Below are 21,197 nucleotides of genomic sequence, written 5' to 3' on the forward strand. Positions count from 1 at the left end.
GACCTTATTTAAATCAGCATTGAAAGGAGAACAAGACATCACTTTTCATCTTCTCTAAAATAGTCTATAAAATTCTCATAAATTAATCCCCCTCCCCACCTTAAGCTCTTTACACTATCCCTGAATGGGATGCTTAGGAGAGAGAGAGAAAACAAACAAACAAACAAACAAAAAAAATGTAAAATACAAACGATGTTAATATGGACAGTGTCCTTCACAGCCAGAAGCATATGGCCTCAGCAACTAATCATATCTGTTAGGGGTTTTACCTCCGTGCAATGCTCTTGAAGCCCCCTCCCCCCATCCTAAGTCTCTATTTGACATCACAGGACCCTCACATAGTTGCTTCACCAGTATATTTATTGGTGTCTGGGGGAAGTTGGAAGCAGTAGTGTGTACATTCCTGAAAAGCACTATGCACCTTGACCCTATTGTTGGGCCCTCAGAGTCTCAGAAGATCTCATCAACCAAACCAAGTCTCACCATCTCTTCTCTCAGGTGAAGGCTTTCAGAAGTAGAAAAAAGAAAAAAATCTCTTATTACCATGGAAACAGTAATGGATTTTTCATTGGCAAGAAAATAAGTAGCAACAGAAGTGTTTTTAAGGAAGGACATATTTTGACAAATCCGAGGGAGAATTCCTGAGAGGTAAAATTCCTGGTAAGGGGCCTGGAGGCTTACTACCTAATGTCACTTCAACTGCAGAAGTAATGATTGACCTTTATAACCTGGTCATAGTTATCCTGCTCATTAAGACAAAACCCTGAGGGAAAACTCTACAGTTACTTACTTAGTGGTTTCATGTTAAGGTGAACTTCCTGGATCTTGATGTTTATTGCCTATTGGTAGAGAATTCCTGAACAGGTATGGACTTCCTTCAAGAAGAGAGCAAGATTGGTGGTCAGTGGTCCTAGACTCCTCTTCTGCTCTCTTACCTCCCATCAGTCGACAGATCTTTGACCAGCGCCTCCTGTCCAGCCTAGTGCAATATCCTTCTGCCTTGTCCCTATAACTCAAATCCCCCACTCTGTTGAGTGCACACCACTGCTCCCAGATTGTCTTTCTTTCATTAGTGGGCCACACCTATCTGTTTTGTGCCTGGCATTGGAGTCTTTAGGCAATTTGGTCTCATCTTGCGTTTTCTGCCTTGGTTTCTACTTCTTCAGTATTTAGACACCCTGTACTGAAAAATTATAATTTTTCTACCTTTAGATATCCTTATAACATGAGACTGGGATACCTGAAAGCAAGAAATGTGTTTTACTCATTTTTTTTTCAGCATTATCTTTACATCTCTAATAGTAGTTCTTAGCAAATGCATTGTAATTTTTGTTTATGATATGCAGAAAACCTCAGTTTATTTTGTGATGGATTATTGTGAGAAGTGGCTTATCCCACTCTTCCCTAACCCACATAAACCAGCACAATAAAGCATTCTTAATACCAGACACTTAAATAAAGAGAAGAAGATAGGCAAAGGAAAAAAAAAAAAAAGAACCTCCCAGCTGGTGGATATCTCCCACCTCTGGTTGCTAAGGTAGATGCTTTCAAGATTAGGGCATTTATTTACCTTTGTGAGTAAAGTGGCATGAAAAAGAGCCAGTGACTTCTCCAGAGAGTGATTTGAATACAGTGGGATCTAGTTCATTGGTTATTTGTTTTAAGAAGAAATTCAGAAGGATACATTGAGTTTCAGGGCATTTACTGAAAAAATAAGACGTGTATCACAACAATTCTACTCCTTGTCTTAAAACTGAGAGGACCCTGTGAGGCCTTCCTGGGGACAGATCCTGCATGTCCCCTGCCTCTTGTTTGCAAAAAATCTTTAATTTCCTGGCCCTTCCCCAAGTTCCAAAGAGAAGATTTAATAAGAGAAGAGAGAAATTTTAGAAACAAAGGAAAATAGTCAAGCAAGACAAAACAATAATAGTTTAGCCATAAACAAAGTCAAAGACCTTTAGTTCCTCCTCAAGGGCTGTAGATAATATCCTGAGCCATATCCTTGAGTTGTTTTACAAATACTTTTAACTACATACTGACCATCAGCATATCGACACTGGCTGGAACCAGAAAGTCAATGATTGAAATTCCTGAAACCAGTGATTGAAATTCGTGAATCATCACCCTGTTGCCACATCATCAGCCAGAGAATTGAGCACAAGCTGATAATGTACCTTAGGACCCTCTCCCTCACACTGTCTTTAAAAATCCTTCCCTGGGAATTCCCTTCGTGGCGCAGTGGTTAACGAATCCGACTAGGAACCATGAGGTTGCGGGTTCGGTCCCTGCCCTTGCTCAGTGGGTTAACGAGAGCTGCTTGCGGTGTAGGTTGCAGACGCGGCTCGGATCCCGCGTTGCTGTGGCTCTGGCTTAGGCCGGTGGCTACAGCTCCGATTCAACCCCTAGCCTGGGAACCTCCATATACCACAGGAGCGGCCCAAGAAATAGCAAAAAGACAAAAAAAAAAAAAAAAAGAGTCCTTCCCTGAAAGCCATCAGAGACTTTGGGTCTTTTGAGCATTCGTTGCCTATTCTCCTTGCTTGAACTTGCAGTAAACACTGTACTTTCCTTCACCACAACCTGGTGTCGTTAGATTGGCCTGGTGTTGGGTCAGTGGACCCAAGTTTGGTTGGGTAAGTATTTGCTCTGTTATTTTTTTCCTTCCCCAACCCTGCTTCTGACTAATCTGCAGACCTCACTATTAGACTAGAACCTGGAGCTTAAGTGTCACTAACTTAATTATCATTTAATAGACTGTGTTTTCTGCTTACTATGATAGACTGTTTGAATATTTGGTGCCCCTCTATCCAAAAGGACTATATATCCCCATTCTGTTGAGTTCTAACAGCATGTTTTGGCCAATGAAAAGTGAATGACAGTGACATGCGTTACTTATAGGAGAAGCTTTAATAGCCAGTGTGTTTGTCCGTTATATTCTTTTCCTGGATTCATCAATCAAGGAAGTCTGTGTCCAGATGAAGCCTTCATCAGCCCTACCCCTTGAGTGACTAACCTGAAGGGCTCTTTTGGTCAAATATGAGTCAATAAAGCATGAACAAAAATAAACTTTATTATTTTTGAACCACAAAGATTTTTATATTGTTTGTTAATGCAGGATAACAGCCTACTCTGCTTGATATAATTATGTAGCAAAGAGTAGTAATAATAAAAGCTAAACTATTTGTGTTCTAGTCACAATGATGAGTGTAGAATTACATCTACTCTGTTACATTTGAAATAGAAAAACACATTCATCATAATATTTACGTCAACTAAGGTAAAATATCCATAAACCATATTCTTTAGGAGATCCCCACAAATAAGCTTCTTTCAGCTCTTTTCTTTTTTGAAGTGAGATACTAATAAGCAAAACTAGGAAAACTCCACAATGTTCCTTCAGTAGTTTTCCTTGAAGAATGAATCCATATCTTATTTTATTGCTGTTCTGCCAATGATACAGGATAGAAAATTAATAAATGTACATTAAATTAATTAGTTATTTTAGCAGTGAGGCAATATTTACCCATAGCAGGTGCTAAATAAATATTTGTTAAATTTAGTTGAACTGCATTGGAGTATAATTCTAAAACATCTTGGAAATGTGAGCATTCTGTATTTTGTGATCAGTCCAACACATATCAGACTACTCTTTTCTTCTCCATCAAAATTTATAAAGCATTATTCAATATTTACACAGATTTATATATTATTTATTGAAAATTAACTGTAATTCCATAATTACTGAAACCTACCTCATTTCTAGGTGGTGTGGCAAGAGTTTTCAAATGGTAGAGAGTGTAGGTCTCATCTGATGGGCTTTATATAGCTGCATAGTCCTGGATTTGCTACTTGGAAATTTATGATTTTATACTTGCAATTATATATAGTAATACTTGCCTGAATCTGTATTTTTAGCTAGTGCCCCCTGGTGATCTAATGCAGGTCATCTCTGGGCTACTTTGAAAAATACTCTACCAGAACAGTGCTTCAAAAACTCTACCATGAATAATGATGACCCAGGGGCCTTGTTAAAATGCAGATGCCGATTCAGTAGTTCCAGCACCAGCCCTGAGAATCTGCATTTTTAATTGAAGTATAGTTTATTTGCAATATTGTGTTAATTTCTGCTGTATAGCCAAGTAATTTAGTTATACATACATACATATATGTGTGGGTGTATGTGTGTGTTTATATATATACACACTCTCTTTTTTAAAAGTATTTTTTTCCAATATGGTTTACCATAGGGCACTGAATATAGTTCTCTGTGCTATAGAGTAGGACCCTCCTACTGTTGTTTATTATCGTTCATTGCTATTTGTTGTCGTTTAATCCCCTCCATGTATAATAGTCTACATAAGCTAACCTCAACCTCCCTACCCCATCCCAATCCCAAACCCCTTCCCCTTAGCAACTATAAGTCTGTTCCCCTTGTCTGTGAGTCTGTTTCTGTATCATAGATAGATTCATTTGTCTCATATTGTGGATTCCACATATTAGTGATATCAAATGGCATTTATCTTTCTGGCGTACTTCTTTTAGTATGACAATCTCTGGTTGCATCCATGTTGCTGTGAATAGCATTAGTCATTTTTTTTTATGGATGAGTAGTATTCCAGTGTGTACTACATCTTCTTTATCCATTCATCTGTCAATGGACATTTAGGTTGTTTCCATGTCTTGGCTATTGTGAATAATGCTGCTATGAACATATGAACATAGGGATGCATGCACCTTTTTGAATTATAGTTTTGTCTACATACCTGCCCAGGAGTGGGATTGCTAGATCATATGGTAACTCTATCTTTAGTTTTCTGAGGACCCTCTATACTATTTTCTATAGTGGCTGTGCCAGCTTACAGGAGAATCTTCATTTTTAACAAGCTTCTCATTGTTTCTGCTGCTGTTGGTTTTCAGGCTACACTTGGAGCAGCAAGTATACATTTCATGTTTTCCTGAGTTTGTGGATAGAGATTTGCACCTGTTCCATAATAATTTTGATTTTAAAAATCTGTTTGTTCATGTCAGTTAACTCCTTAACTAGATTCTACACTGTCTGAGGCCAGGAAGCAGACTTATTATATTTTTTCTCTCTTCCCACCATGGCTCCCATCTCAGGGCTGAGTACTTTCCTAGCAGGCGCTCAATAAGTGCTGCTGATTGATTGATGAAACACTCAGAGAACAGCTGTAGAGCAACATGAAGTACATAATTATATGCAGTAAAATACCATTTTTATAGAATGGGTTTGGATCAATGTCAAAATGGATTTTCACGGAAAATGAAAATTGACAACATACATTAAAATTTTTGAAAACATCTTATTCAACTTGGATATTGTATCAAACATGCCAATAAATCTGTTTCCCCCCTTTATGAATGAAATGGATTGCACTGCAACTCAATTTAAAGTTATAATTAAAAGTATACTAAGACTTTTATGTCATTTGAGATTGGTATTTTTGTTACAATAACATTGCATAAAAACTAGAAACCCATTATTGTGTAAACAGTATATACTTATGGAGGAGATGCACTATAAGAAAGTGATCTTTGATAAAGATCCTAGCTTTAGACGTAATTTAGTCAAGATGGAATATAATCTTTGGAGAGATGAAGCAGAAAGTGTTTAATATTCTTGTAGTTACACAATGTACTTAACAGCTCTAGAGTACAATCCTTGACTCTAGACTCATTCATTCATTCACTCATATATTTATTGTGCACTTGCTATGCTGGTGCTGTGTCAGGGATAGATGCTGCTGCCATCCTTGAGCCAATAGTCTAGTGCAAAACACAAGAGGACAGGCATTTATAATACTGTGCACAAATTGCTAAGATAGGAGAAATTCAAGTTCACAGAGAGTCACATAACAATGACCTGAGGACATCAGGGAAGGTTCCAGGAGGATGTGACTGTCCACTGAAATCTGAAACACTGAGAATGTGGCAGATAGTAGACAAAGGGGGAGGACCTGGGGGAAAGGATGGAGGGGACACTCAGGGAAATGCTTTTCCCGCCAAGGGAGCAGCATGTTCTAAGGAGATGTAGGAGAGCTCAGTGGATTTGGTGAACTGGAACTGAATGCTAAGGGTCACCTGACTGCTGGGTGTAAGATGAGAGAAAGTCAAGATGCTGCTGGATGCTAATCAGGAGCTAGATTATGAAGTTCACTTAAACTGTGGTTTTGATGGGAATACCATGACTATGTCTTTATATTAGGAAGTTCACACTTGGAGAGCTCTTGTGCCTACATGATAACACTCATGCAGCCCTTACATTCTCATTGTTTACGTCTGGGTCCAGCTCCCCAACTGGGTTGTGACTTCCCATAAAGCAGGGCAAGTCTTTTCTTCAACTTGGTGTCAGTCTTAGGGTGTGACACATGCCAGTGACAAATTGAACAGAGAAGTTTAACAAAGGGAAGGTTTTCATTCTGTCTCACTGCATGTATTCAGCATGTGGGTACTGAATACATTTTCACTGACTATAAAATGGTGGATGGTATCAATAAAATCTGGGATTAGTAAAAAGTAATAGATCTTTCCCATAGTCACAGGATGAAAGAATGCCATTTAATTTAAATCCTTTTCCCTAGGGGAAAAAAATCACACTTAAAAGTTGCTATAAACAATTTGAAGTCATCATGGAACAGCCAACTCAAAACAGTCATACCCATCCTGCAAATCCAATTCAATTTCTCCTTTTGTCTGGCCTGGCAGGAAATTAACTGGACAAACCACTGGGGTTTGTTATAATAATTCTTCTTAGCATTTATATGGTTCTTTCTGGTTTAATGAACTTGATCCACATTAATTACTTAATCACAAAGGCCACTGTGAGGTGGAGAAGCAAATATAGTTATCCCCATTTCACGGATAAGGAAATTGAAAATGCAAAGGGGTAGCTAGCTACAGATTGGTCTGCCAGTCAGCAGTAAACTCAAAATTAACTCCCATAAGGCCGGTATACAGTCCATTAGCCCAAGATGTCTCAAGCTGAAAACTATTCCTGGAGTCCTGGAAGGGAAAGGGCTCTGCATTACCATAAGAGAAAATAAATATAGCAGTCCAAATTGTTCCCTTGTTTCTCCTTTTCCCCTCTGAACACAGAAACAATTTCATGGATCCTTAAAACAATGTGTTAACCCTGGGGCCAGATCCTGTGCCTGAGTAACCTGTTCCCTGAGTAGAAATAAACTTTTTTGCCAGTGCCTTCATTTCCCGGGATCTCAGAGTACAATTTAGCAGATTCTTACTTCTGAGTACTAAATGGTACCCTTGTGGCTTGGTAACTTGTCCATTGATACGATCTTGCCCCAAGGATCATTTCTCTAACCCAGCAGGACTCATGGGTATTAGAAATTAGGAGTCACCCACTCTCCACTTTTATGTCATCTGTGGACTGAGAATAGCCTCCTGCATGATGTGGTAGTGTTTATTTCATAGTGGGCTTTGGGAGAGCAGCTCATTTGGGGCTCATCTTATTTGGAAAGCTTGGAACAACCAGCTGGATAAATTGGTATATATCATACATGCAGCTATAGCTTCCAAGCATCTGGAAAATAAGCAGGAATTAAAAAGCAGTCCCAAGTGTTGACTTGCAATGTGCATTCTGCGTACGTGATAGGCAAGATGGGAATATTAGCTGCATATTAGCTGCTTTAAACCCTGGAGTGAGGTCTAATTAAGCGTAGAGAACCCTCAGAGTTGTAGCAGGCACTTCCCTTGATGTCCTTGGGCACTGCTAATTGAACATTTAATGTTTTCTATCCTTCGGGTTATTGGAAATTATCAGGAAATTATCAGAAATTCATTTGACCTCTGTAATTATTTCTCTTTAAGTACTTTCTCTTTTGTTATTTATTTTGAGATGTTTTTCTGTTTTTCCATTTCAGACACTTCTCAGACTCTCCCCACCCCAACTCCTTCATAGTTCTCCTGCTTCCTTTTGTCAAGCCTCTCCTTCACTTTTAGTTTGGAGAGGGAAAGATGTCAGGAGCACGACCAGGTGGCCAAGTGAGCCCAAATCTTGAAAAAAATAGCATAGAAGACTTTTCAGCAAAGGAGTAAAAATAATCCTGCTTCCTTGGAAAAAAAATGAGAATATTAAGAGCTACCATCTACTGAGTATCAGGCATTTCCAGGTCTTCACACACAATATTTCACTTAATAGTGACACCAATCATTCAAAAAGGATTAGAAGATAAAAAATGGATCTTGGCATTTTTCCAGATAAATTTCTCCTCTAAATTAAAAAACATACCACTTCCTGTCTAGAACACATCAAATGTATGGGAAAGGACCTCAAAGATCATCCAGTCTAAGTCCCTTCATTTCAGGGATGGGGGAACTTCTGACGCCCAGAAAAGTCACATGGTTGGTGGAAAGCTGGACTAGGAATCAGGTCGTGGAGCTGACCTACAGATGTGGATGTAGAACCCGAGGGCCAGTTCTGCTGATGGCTGTCACTTAGGGAAACTTTTCAGCCTCGCAAGGCTGATTTTGTACACAAAGCCATTCAACTACATGCTTTCTGAGGTCATTTTGCAGCTCCGAAAACTTTGTCATTTCTCTGCTAGACTACTCTGCCTCTTATAATAGCACTAATTATGTTTAAAAATATGCTTAACTCTAGAAAAGCATTGGGTTATGCACTTACCTGCACAGTTTTACCTTCTCCACTCACACCCATGCTTTCAGATTCTTTCAACAAAAAGGCTAAGAAAAAATTCTGTGCAGAACATATTATCCCAGAAGCTGAAACTGTAGGACCTCATAAAATGAAAGCTACCTAGTCATGTACCTTTGATGTATAGCTCATGTGAAATAAAGTTTTAGAGTATGGGAAACTTCTGATTTAGGGCTTTAAAATAAATACCAGGAATTCCTGCTGAAACAGGAAACTCTGGTTCTGAAGTATACAGAACCTGAAACTGTAGGTCCAAAGCAGTACAGTCAGGTCTTTTTGAGAAAGTCTCAGGGCTGTTTTGGAAAGAGGAGGATCAGCAGGGAACATGTGGTCCCAGGTTGACCACTGCTCCTTCCATGTCACTGTGCAGTCGCTATGTGGCTGTAGGATGTCAGGAGTCAGAGACAGTGGCAAGGCCTGAATTTCAACAAGTGCTTGTACTGCAGACAAGCCCATTACAGGATTTCAGTAAATATACTGAGATTCTTTGTCTCTATTGCCTCTTACATTTTTGTACATTGATAAAGTATGTCTTCTATTTTGTTGCTAGTAATTGTTAGCATCCAGTATATGTACTTGACACTACATTAAATTAATGATTTACCCTCAAATGCCACACTGAATAGACCTCATGGTTAGTGGTTAAATTCCCCTGTCATAAAAATTGTAGTGTGTTTTTTTTTTTTTGAAAATTGTTTTTGATATTAAGAGACATGAGATACCACATCAAAAAAATGCTTTATTGGTGAACATATATATGCTTATTATATCAGGAATGCTGTGTTCTTTGTTAATTTTCACTATGAAGTATTTCAGGTGGTTTTAAATGGTGGCACTAAAAATAAAGCAGTGGGCACTGAACAGATGGATTGAATTAAGAATGGGTTTAATGCCAAGTTCACTCATGTCTGAATGGTGAAAAGAGGTATTCATTTAAATGTCGTGTTATTACCTTTTAAAAAAAACAGTGATTTTTTTTCCTCCTTCATCGTTCCTTTTTGACAACAAAAGCCATTTTTATAAATGTGATGTACATATCCTGAAGGATTCTGAGAAAATGTAAAATAAAATCCCTTTAAATAGCACAATAAGGAGTTGGAAAAGATTCTAAATTGAGAATAAGTTTTCCTTAGTAAAAATGAGCACTGTCTATTTTGTTTGGAATCTAATAAAATATTATGAAAACTAGTTTTGAGGTATACATGATGATTTTTTAGGAGTAATTTTTTTTAATCTTAATGAATTATGATTTCTACTTATAGGAGAAACTATTTTGAAGGCACAATGAGGTATCTAAGCATCAAATGACTATGGCAAAATAAAAGGTTGAATTAATTGTAAATGAATCAGAAACATATGTTTTAATTCTTCCTTAAAATATACATACAGTTTTCTAAATTAAAATAAAATGTTCTTCATAAATATGATTTATATCAAGCCAAACCTCAAATATGTGAAAAGTAGGTCAAGCCAAGCTATTTGACAAACTTACAATTGGAGTAGACAAACTGAAAATTAAATATATATTACAAAGCAAAAGAAGTACTAGTATATCTGTTTGTACAGGAAGGGTGAGTGTGGTCTGTGCATCACTCTTGGGTCAGAAGATTCAGGTTCTGATTTTAATTGTCTAAGCAAGTTACTGTGTCATGTTTGGTCATCAGTACACTCGGTGGAAGAGGTGATCTCTGGGTCTCTTTCAGCTGGGATTTTCTGAAATACTGGGGAACAAATGAGACAAGATACATACAGGAAGAATCTGCAAAACATGTAGCATAAGACTGCTGCTTAAAAGTATATATTGTGTGTTTCTTAGCAACATTTCAATTTCCTTAAGTACTAAAGTCATTTAGTTATGTACCTAGCAGTGTTTAGCACAAGGAAGATCTACAAATAGCTAATTAATGATTACTTAATGAACAAATATATTCCTTTCAAAATAAAAATAATTGCAGAACTATACAAAGCATTACATATATACGCATTTATTAGCAGCTTTTGTATCTGAAATGATTTCTGAGTATATTATTTATATAGGTGTAGATGAATAAGCCGAAACCAAATAGGACTATGTAGGGACCTTCTTGGTAACAGACCCCTCTGTGTTCCCTCTTATTGTTAAGAAAAGAGTCTATGGAAATATAATGTCACCTCCTAGATCTTCCATGTAGAACAAAGAACAGGGCCCAACAGTTAATATTTGGGGAAATAAAGATTGCAGAGACAAAGATAGGACAGTCAGGCAGGGAACAGTAGTCGTAACTTAAACAATAAATCAGTCACAAGGACCCCCAGTTTCAAAGCTAAAGCTAAGTCTGGTACATTTCTAAGTTGTCTTGTAGATACTAAAACCCTCACCAGGTGTAGAAAGTGAACTGCATGCTGACCATCAGCATGGCGCCCCCAGACTGATTGGAACCAGAAAGTTGATGACATTGACTCCTAAAAACACCACCCTGTTACCTCCCCACTAACCAATTAGAAAGATGTTCATGGGTTGGTCATGCTCCCTGTGACACCCTCCCTCAAACTTGCTTTAGGAATTCTTCCCCAGCCTGGCCACTCTCACTGCCCAGAGTCCTGCTACCTCTGTAACTGCTGTGCTGCAAAGCAAATGCTGAATGATATTTTCACTTTTCATCTTTTTTTATAAAAGTGAAAATCCCCTTCACATTTCTTCCAGTTAGTGAAAACAAGTAGTAATGCAGATCTTTCATAAAAGCAAAGTGATAGAAAGTGAACTTTGAAAGGTAAGGAATACCTATATACGGTGATGTATATTGTTGTGGACTGAATGTTTGTGTCCCCCCTAAACTCATATGTTGAAGTCCCAACACCCAATATGATGGTATTTGGAGGAAGGGTTTGGGAGATTATTAATTTAGATGAGATCATAAGGGTGGGACCCCCACAATGGGATTAGTGCCTTTTTAAGAGGAGGAGAGACCAGAGGGAGCTCTCTCAGCCATGTGAGGACACAGTGAGAAGGCAGCCAGCTTCATGCCAGAAAGAGGGCACTCACCAAGAACCACATCAGCCAGTGCCTTGACCTTGAACTTCCCATCCACCAGAATTGTAAGAAATAAATATCTATTGTTGAGGGAAAAACACAACAAAATAAAAACCCTTCCCCGAAAACCATTGGAGAATTTGGGTCTGTTGAGCATGAAGTGCCTGTTCTCCTTGATGGGCCCTACAGTAAACATTATTACTAGCACCACTCTCTAACCAGCTGAGCTAACCAGCAGCTATACCTACACTAAACATTGTACTTTCCTTCACCACAACCTGGTATCAGTAGATTGACTTTGCTGCACCTCCAGTGAATGGACCAGAGTTTGGTTCAGTAACACAAAGCCAGTGGATTGAGGACCACCAGCATCCTGAAAAACAAATGTGCCTTCTTTTTTTTTTTTTTTTTTTTTTTTAGCTATTTCTTGGGCCGCTCCCGCGGCATATGGAGGTTCCCAGGCTAGGGGTGGAATTGGAGCTGTAGCCACCGGCCCACGCCAGAGCCACAGCAATGCAGGATATGAGCCGCATCTGCAACCCACACCACGGCTCACGGCAACACCAGATCGTTAACCCACTGAGCAAGGGCAGGGACCAAACCGGCAACCTCATGGTTCCTAGTCAGATTCGTTAACCACTGCGCCACGACGGGAACTCCCAAATGTGCCTTCTTAATTTTCTTGCTTTTGTTAGACAGAACACCAAGTTGTGAGTCTGCACTGCCCTGTAAATACCCCTAAGGCTCAGTCTTGATTCATTCATTCCCTGCTTTGGAACAGAAGAGAAATCTTCAAATTTCTCCTCGTATCATCATACCAGATTCTCTCACTCCAGGGGGCACCATGTGCTTATAAGTCTACAAAATCTCCTTAAAATCTTTACCAGACCAACCCAATGCTATTTCTAAGCATAATTAGTTTGCTTATAATGCTGCCCATCCACAAACTATTAGTGTTAGAGATGTTCTACTCTGTCTCCACTTCTTTAAGCCATCAAAAATAGGACCTTTTGGAGTTCCCATCATGGCTCAGCAGTAATGAACCTGACTAGAGTCCATGAGGACTCGGGTCTGATCCCTGGCCCCACTCAGTGGGTTAAGGATCTGGTGTTGCTGTGAGCTGCGGTATTGGCCGAAGATTGGATCCCACTTTGCTGGGGTGTAGGATGGCAGCTGAAGGTCCAATTCGACCCCTAGTCCTGGGAACTTCCATATGCCACAGGTGTGGCCCTAAAAAGCAAAAAAAAAAAAAAAAAAAAAAGAAGAAGAAGAAAAGAAGGACCTTTTATTAACCCATAATTTTGAGCTCAGTTCTGTCCACTCTTTGAGAGTGTGACATGCCTTTGGCAGGAAGGAGAGAAAGACTTCCAATTTTGTACAAAATTTGCCATATAATAAGCTCCTCTCTTCTTTGCTGGTACCCTTCCCTGACATCAAAACCCATGAACTAGATTTCAACTCTTGCTATCTTGGACTTTTGATCCCTGCTGCTTCATTCTCCCATCCCACACCTGTTAGCCTGAACTCTTTATTTGAGAATGAATGCAAACTCACTCCAGCTTTTTCTTGATCCCAAGTTCAAACCCTGCTTTAATCTGACTGACAAGCCTCCACATACACTCTCCAGGTATTATGCTCTCTGCCAACAGGCACATCATTGAATAAAATATAGCAACATTTAAATCAAGGAATTGGCTCATAGAAATGTAATCCAAAGTTTTCAAAAAATTGAGATGCTTAGAACTAGAAATACTTTTTTTTTTTTTTTTGGTCTTTTTGCCTTTTCTAGGGCCACTCCTGAGGCATAGCCACAGCAACGCGGGATCTGAGCTGTGTCTGCAAACTACACCACAGCTCATGGCAATGCTGGATCCCTAACCCACTGAGTGAGGCCAGGGATCGAACCCACAACCTCATGGTTCCTAGGCGGATTCGTTAACCACTGAGCCACGATGGGAACTCCAGAACTAGAAAGATTCTTAAAGACAGTCTAGTGCCTTGGTTTTCGATCTTCATTCCACAAAACTACAAAGTTGCAGAGATAGTTCAAGGAGTCTAGTTGTATGATTCCAAACAATTTTTTCAAACCATACTTTATGAATTTTAAATTATTAAAAATAAAGCTCTCCCCAAATATGTCAGATAGGTTTTAGGCATATTGAGGACCACCAGTTTTCAAATTTTCTCATTGATTAGCTTCATAGTAAGTGTCAAAAGTTTGAACATATTAAATAACCTTTATGTTAAGAAAATGCTGCTCTTCTTTATACAGAGTTCACCTAAATTGGTAGAAAATTTTCCATTTGAAAAACAAAAAAACCTTTAAAAGTCTAATTGGATATATTTTCCATTCAAAATAAGCATTTCTTCTAAAATATCCTGGACAGATATCTTTCCAGCCTCTGCTTGAACACTAGGGACCTGAACTCATTATTCTAAAGCTCTGCCTATCCATTGTTTCAAAGTTTATGTGTTTAGTGGCCATCTGTTCCCCTGCAACCTCTCACCACTGGTCCAGGTTTTGTCCTAGAGAAAGCACAGAATCATTCTAAATCCTCTCCTGTGTGTCAGCTCTTTGAATATTTCCTGTCATTTCTATATGGAGACATCAGTAAAGTTCCAGATAAAGAGGAATACTAGATGCTGGGTGAGTAGGTGGGTGCCTGATTAAAATGGAGGGAAGGGAAGAAATAATGCCTGGAAATGTTAAAAGTAGACCCAGTTTCAAAGGCCTTTTTTTTTTAATGTTCCTTACAGCATATTTTGTAGTAGTAAAACAGTTGGACATAACATAAATGTGTGAAGTTAATTTCAAGAGGGTTGTAACTGGAATATCATGTGCTATTAAAAATGAAGCAGTGAAAGAATAATGTCATGGAAAGATGATCACTATGTGTTGCTGAAGAAAAATAAGATTCAGTGGCAAATTTTTATACTTTTTAACTTTATATTATATATTTAAAATAAATCATGTACACATATATTGAAAAGAGACTAGAAGGATATTAACCAAACTATTGACTATGAGGATGGCAGGTGGTTTTAATATTCTTCTATTTGCATTTCTGCATTTTAAATTTTTTGACAAAAGTGTATCTCTTTGATAATAAAAAGAATAAAGGAACATTTTCTCTTTTTTCTTTGAGGGTGAGAAGTAAGGCTTGATTCCTTGCACTGTCAGAAAATACTGATCTTCACAGTATTCTACCATGCTTTTTCAATAGCCAGTCGAATAAAGAAGTACTTGACTCAATACGTAAGAATGAAAGTCTGGAGTTTGGTGCTAACTGTGGATGCAAGTTTCATATTAAGCTGGCTGTGCCTATCAGAGATAAACCTCCCTTCCCCTGACAGGCACGAGCACACTCCAGTTCTGCCTCAGATACCTGGCTCCGTTTCTCCTGCTGAGTCTTGCATGCATTTGGCACCCCTAAGCCATGAATCTTTCTTGGGTTTCCAAATAGGTTTATTTCGTTTTGTAAACCTTGACCCTCCAGGGAGGTCTCCACTGAGATAGACTGTATCTCTTACACTGGTCACTCATTAGTTCACCTCTTGTTATTTGCTACAGTTGTGAATTTCATGCAAACATTTTGTAAATGTCAAGTGCATTCATTGCCTCTGGTGTTTCAATGTACCTAAAGTACCAACTGGAGGTCCTGACCTTCTATGCCAGACTCTTATCTGCAAGAAGGATGACATGAAAGAAGGTCAAGACTGGGAAGCTCTGCCATGTGTTTGGCAGGTACATGCTCTCTGGGAATAATTTGTGATCACTCTGCAATTGGATCACAGCACCCACAGTCTAAGTGGGGCTACATTTGGGTAATGTATAAACTTCTACCAAATGGATGAGCACTATAATACCATGCTGTATAATCTATCCAATTGTTAACAATCCCCTGTCTCCCAAACCCTGATACACACAAAGGGAAAATATATCTAACTGGCTGTGATATCCAGGTTACTTGTAAGCTGAAAGAAAACACAATGCAGTGCAGCATCTCAAGAGATGAATATACTATTACTATAAAATCTCTGAAAGAGAAAATAATCATAAAAATTGCTGCAGTACAGAATAGCTAAACCAAATATGCACAGACCATAAATATTGTACAGTAAACATTTTAACATTTTTTTTAATTTTTTAATTGAGGTAGAGTTGATTTACAGTGTTGTGCTAATTTCTGCTATACAGCAAAATGGTTCAGATAAACATGTTAACGTTTAAATGTGATTTCCATCTTGGTGGATCTGAAAAGGGTAGTATGTGCCAAAATATATTTGTGTGTGCCTTTGTTAAAAATCTTCATGTAAAAATCAGGCACCCTAGCATCTTTAGTCATTAAACCTTTAGGCCTGTTGAATTAAAGGGTTTTTGTTGTTGTTGTTGTTGTTTTAATCAGATTCCCAGGCACTTTGGCTCCCAGCCAAGTCTTTACACCAATTAATTTTGATCAAAGTGTAAAATTTACTCTGGCTACAAGTGAATGTACACATTGCCAAAGTAATGTTGTTGGATGAATGTGGAAATGAGAGGTTTGTGTATCCGTCTGTTGAGGAGGGTACGTATCAGTGAGGTTGCAGGTAGGAGGCTCAGCATGGAGGCCAGCCAGGGCCAAATCTAGAGGACTTGTTTGGAAGACGAGAGAAGAAAACTCACCCTCTCAAGTAGCTAATAGTGAGGTCAAGGCAAGAAACAGTTCTGTTCACGCAGGACCTCAGTGCAAGTCTGATGGTTTACCAAATGAGTGATGGGATAGCTCATGGATGTTTTCATAGATTGTATGAGTCACTGTTAGACTGTAATAGTTGTCCTGTCATTGTTGATGAATTTTTAAAGGATCTCTTGAATTTTTTTAGCCTTTTAAAATGCATTTTCAGAAAGTCTAGCTTCGTAGGTGTTCTACAAAGCCCAGCAGGTTGGAGTCAGTAGAAACTCAGCAATGAAACTTACCTGCCATGGCCCCTGGGCTGATGAGTGGGTTGTCCTTCAATCGTGGGCACTGCCATGGCCTTCAGACACTACTGGAGTGGTAGGCACATTGCTTAAACATAATTCTTTCACCCAGATAAAGATATGAACAAACCTTTCCTGCTATTTGTCACCTCCTCTTGATAAAACCCCTTCCACACACACATTCCAAATGAAGGAATCTCTATATCCTCTTTTGAAAAAGCATAATAAATCTGTTTGTTAGAAGTCCTGTACTAGGTTCCATAAATTGCAAAAACAAAGGATTAGTTTTTGAATTTGATTTCTCTCTTCTTCATTCTAAATGGGTCTGAACAGAATTGATAAAACTCTTGAAATAGCACCTGAGAAATATAATCTTCAAGATGTCAGTGATCTAAGGGGCCCATGAATATGTCCTCAAAGATTTCTTTACAGTATTTAGGGCTAAATACCTGTGCTTAGTATATTCATTCTTTACTCAGGAATGAAATTTGAGGAATGTCTCTCCCAAACCAAATTCAATACTTTTAATCCTTTCCTCAAAATAGGATTAAAAATAAAGGCCTTTCATAATATATCAAGAATAGTTTGAAATTTTTATTTTATGTTATTGAAATTAAAACATCTGTACTTTTATATTATTTTCAATTCCCAAATCATCATGTCCTTCCCCTCTACCCTTCTTCACACAAATGAACAGCCTTTAATCTTTGCCCTCAAATTTAGTCCTTGGATGTCTTTTTTTTTTCCTTTTATTGAAGCTGTTGCTTTGAAAACATTGAATAAATCTGACATTTAAACTCCTCCAATATACTGTCATATATATTTCCTCTGCCAGGAGCCTGGAGGCTTATGTTAAAATATAGTTTGAGTTGTAGAAATTATTGCTAAGAAAAGTAAGTCATTTCTTTTTCTTTTCAAGAAATAGTTGACCTAGATCTAAAAGGACTATGCAGCTTTTTTTTTTTTCTTCTTGACAGTTTTTGAGCCTGTTTGATATAAAGGAACCTCAGAAGGAATGACCCATTAACCCCGTTTTCTAAGACAAAGGCCATTGCTTCAGTAGCCCAGGCAGTTGATGATCACAGGCCAAATTCTGCTCGAATGGACTCCATTTGAACAAGTTTTTAAGTGCCCCTTATAGTTAGTTCAGGGTTATATAGCATCATAAATATCCTACAGCTATAAGGGGCTTTAGAGACTTTCTAGTGTGCCCAGTTTTAGAGGTGAGAAGAGGAAAATAGAGAAAAGTTAAAGTGATAGCTTAAGGTTCTGAAGCAGTTTGGGGTAGAGCCAGAACTAAAATCCAGGCAATTCCACTCCTAGTTTAGAATTCATTCCATTATATGGTGTTTTCCATGGGACACGAACAGAAGTCTTAGTTTCCTCATCCAGTGATTTTATTGTGGACATGGTGGGTATGTGGGCAATTAAGCTAGCAGTGTGGGTACTGTGGAACTCCTGGCAGCTGCTGGGGAAGAAGAAAGTCAGATTTCCTTCCCTATCCAGCTTGGCTGCAGTCCCCATGAGCTACTTTAGCTCCTAGGAGACGGTTCCTCTATAAATGGCTGGAGACGGAAAGCTTCATGTGAGGCCAGAGTTTCTGGCTTCGTGTGGAAGGACGGCAGGGTCAGCCTCATTGAGAGTTCCATCCTGGCAGCAAACACAGGGATGGCTAGTTCCTGAGAGTCTTATTTTAGTGCAACAGAGATGAAGGCAGAGAGTGGCCAAAACAGCAACAGGAGAGCAGAAACTTAAGGACACAACTTAAGCACATAGAAGTCCAGCAGGTTTGCAAAGGTTACATACAGAGTAGGTGGAATTTGAACTTCAGCAGCCTGGGTCTGGAATCTGCACCCTGACTCTCAGGATAGCTCTCCGGAACAGAACGTCATGAAAAATGGGGACTGGAGAAACAAAAATGGAGTAGAACTTCCAGACAGCTGGAAAGGAAGAAGCAAGAGCCATCGAATTCCTCTGCAGTCTGTACAGGTCATGAGGGTTGGCAAACTTTTGCCCACTGCCAGGTAGAAAACACTTTTGGCTCTGTGGGCCATCTGGTCTCCATCACAACTACTTTTTTTTTTTTTAATGAAAAAGCAGCCATAGACAGTACTTAAATTAATGAGTGTACTTTTTCCCACTATTTACAGAAACAGGCAAAAAACAGGAGTCAGCTAACCTCAGAAATAGATCCTTGTAACTTCAATGGTGAGAGACTGAGAAAAGGAAACAAGAAACTTAAAAAGGAATCAGGTTTTGTTTAGCTCACAGGGCTGCTCTGAAGATTAAATGAGTTCATATATGGAAAATACTCAAGCAGTTCCTGGCATCTAATATGTTAAAATAAAATGACCACTGTTCATTTTATTGCTAATGATGATTTCTCTCTCTCTCTCTCTCTCTCTCTCTCTCTCTCTCTCACACACACACACACACACACACACACACACACACATTCATATAAGTGCCTACAGGACAATCTGATATTTTCCAGGATAAAGGAGGAAAAGACAGAAGCTAACACAGCCCATATTTACTCTCTCATTAAACCCATTTCTCGAAGTATTTCACATTTAAAATTATCAAACACCCTTCCCAATTCTATTTAATTTCAGCATCAAGAAAATTTCCCCTGTTTGTAGAGGTAATAGTTTCTAGGAGGAGGTAGAAACTAGTTGGTACGTAGACCCAACTGACAACAATTTTGATAATTTGCTGGGGGTCTGAAATATCTCCAAAGCTGGCATAATTAGATGTTACACTGAAATGCATTTGTTCAGAAAAATTCATTTTGTCAGCATACAGTTATTCTCTGTATTGCTAAGTTATTCAATATAAGAAATAGATTAACTATCTAATTGACTAGCTCTCCTTAGTGGATTTGAAAGCATAGCCTGAAATTTCATTCAATCAACAAACATAATGAATGTCATCTATATGCCTAATACTGTTCTAGATGCTGGGGAGAAGCAGTAAATAAAGTAAAAAAAAAAAAATAGAACTCTGACCTCACCTGGTTTATAATTTGACCATATCAAAAATATTGATATACTCCATAAAATGCCTTAGTGAATATCTATTCAACAGAAATGAAAGATTAATGGAAGGAAAAAAATAAAGGTACATGAGCAGCTCTTGCTTTTTAAGTGTCTCTTTTATTTTTCCTTCTTTCCTCTTTTCTTCCTACTTCCTACTCCTGCCCATCTCTTCTTCCTCCCCCTCTTCTTCCTCTTCTTTTTTTTTAATTCCTCCTCCTTTTCTTTCTTTTTTTTTGTTCCCTTTTCTTAAATTATTACCATTTTTTTCAGAGTCAGTGGTCAGTAGCAGAAAGATTTTTTAAATTAACATTTTCTAAATTTTCTAATTTCCTATTAAAAAACAATTTTTATTTTTATTAGAAGGGTTTCAGAAGCATTTCCCTTTTTTATGCTTTAAAGGTAAAGTAGCTAGCTTACTCCAAGAATTTCTAATAGACTTTTCCAAAAAAGTTCCCCTCCCCTCTCTGAGTGAAATTGATCATATTAAAGTTTACTGTGTCTTTTAGCTCAATTGAGTTCTCTTTCCTGCTATGTATGATCCTGCTTAAAACTGATAGCATCTCAGACTTGCAATTCTAAGTGTTACACTGGGGTGTGGGTGGGAGGGGCTAAGTCTGTAGATTGGAAATGCAAATATAGCAGAATTATCTAATGTTTTCAGCCCCCTTAATGAGAAATGGGTAGTTTGGATGATATTTAAATTAAGGTCACTGTGGGATAAGATACTTTATTAGTGGAATTTGTGACATCTGGCTTCTTTAGAGGGCCGTCTACCAAGTCATACAACTTAGGTTCAAATCTCAGATCTACCTTTTACAAGGTAGATGTGTGTGACCTTGAGCAATTCATTACAACGCTTAGAGTGAATTTCAATTTCTTCATCTGTAACAGTCATGAAAATACCTATCCCATGGATTTATTGAGAAATAGTGCATGTGTGACATACTATTCTGTTCAGGATATAAATGCTCAATAAATTAAAACTTATGATAGCAGTAGTATTTATGTTTTTGTCACGATTCCTAAAACAATCTCACCACATAAGTAATTCATTAAGACCAAAAAGTATATGCTCTAATGACTGGTTCATGAATGCCAGCATTGTCTTTATGTCTTTTTCTTCATTATTCTGGTTTTTCTTTTGCAGTCTAATTTAAAAAAATATTTCAGAAATACTCTTCCCCAGGACTAGGAGTAAAATGTCAACAAGAACATATATTTGCAAGAGGCAGGAGTTAAAATCTCTTATTAGGTTCATTTTGGAAGCATTATCTGTTTTTTTTTTTTTGTATTTATCTCAAAGACTGATTCCCAAATAATAACACTATATAGTAATCCAAGTAATAGTTGCATATTTTTATCAGAATGTCATGTCTCCCAAAACGTATTTTGGTTGAATAGTCAAATTTCCAATCCGTAATAACTTCTTCATCCAATTGTAAAGAAGTGGCAGGATAGATATCACAGATTAATCAAATTTTACAGTCTACCACATAG

Source organism: Sus scrofa, chromosome 5, assembly GCF_000003025.6.
Source record: "Sus scrofa isolate TJ Tabasco breed Duroc chromosome 5, Sscrofa11.1, whole genome shotgun sequence".
Lineage (NCBI taxonomy): Eukaryota > Metazoa > Chordata > Mammalia > Artiodactyla > Suidae > Sus > Sus scrofa.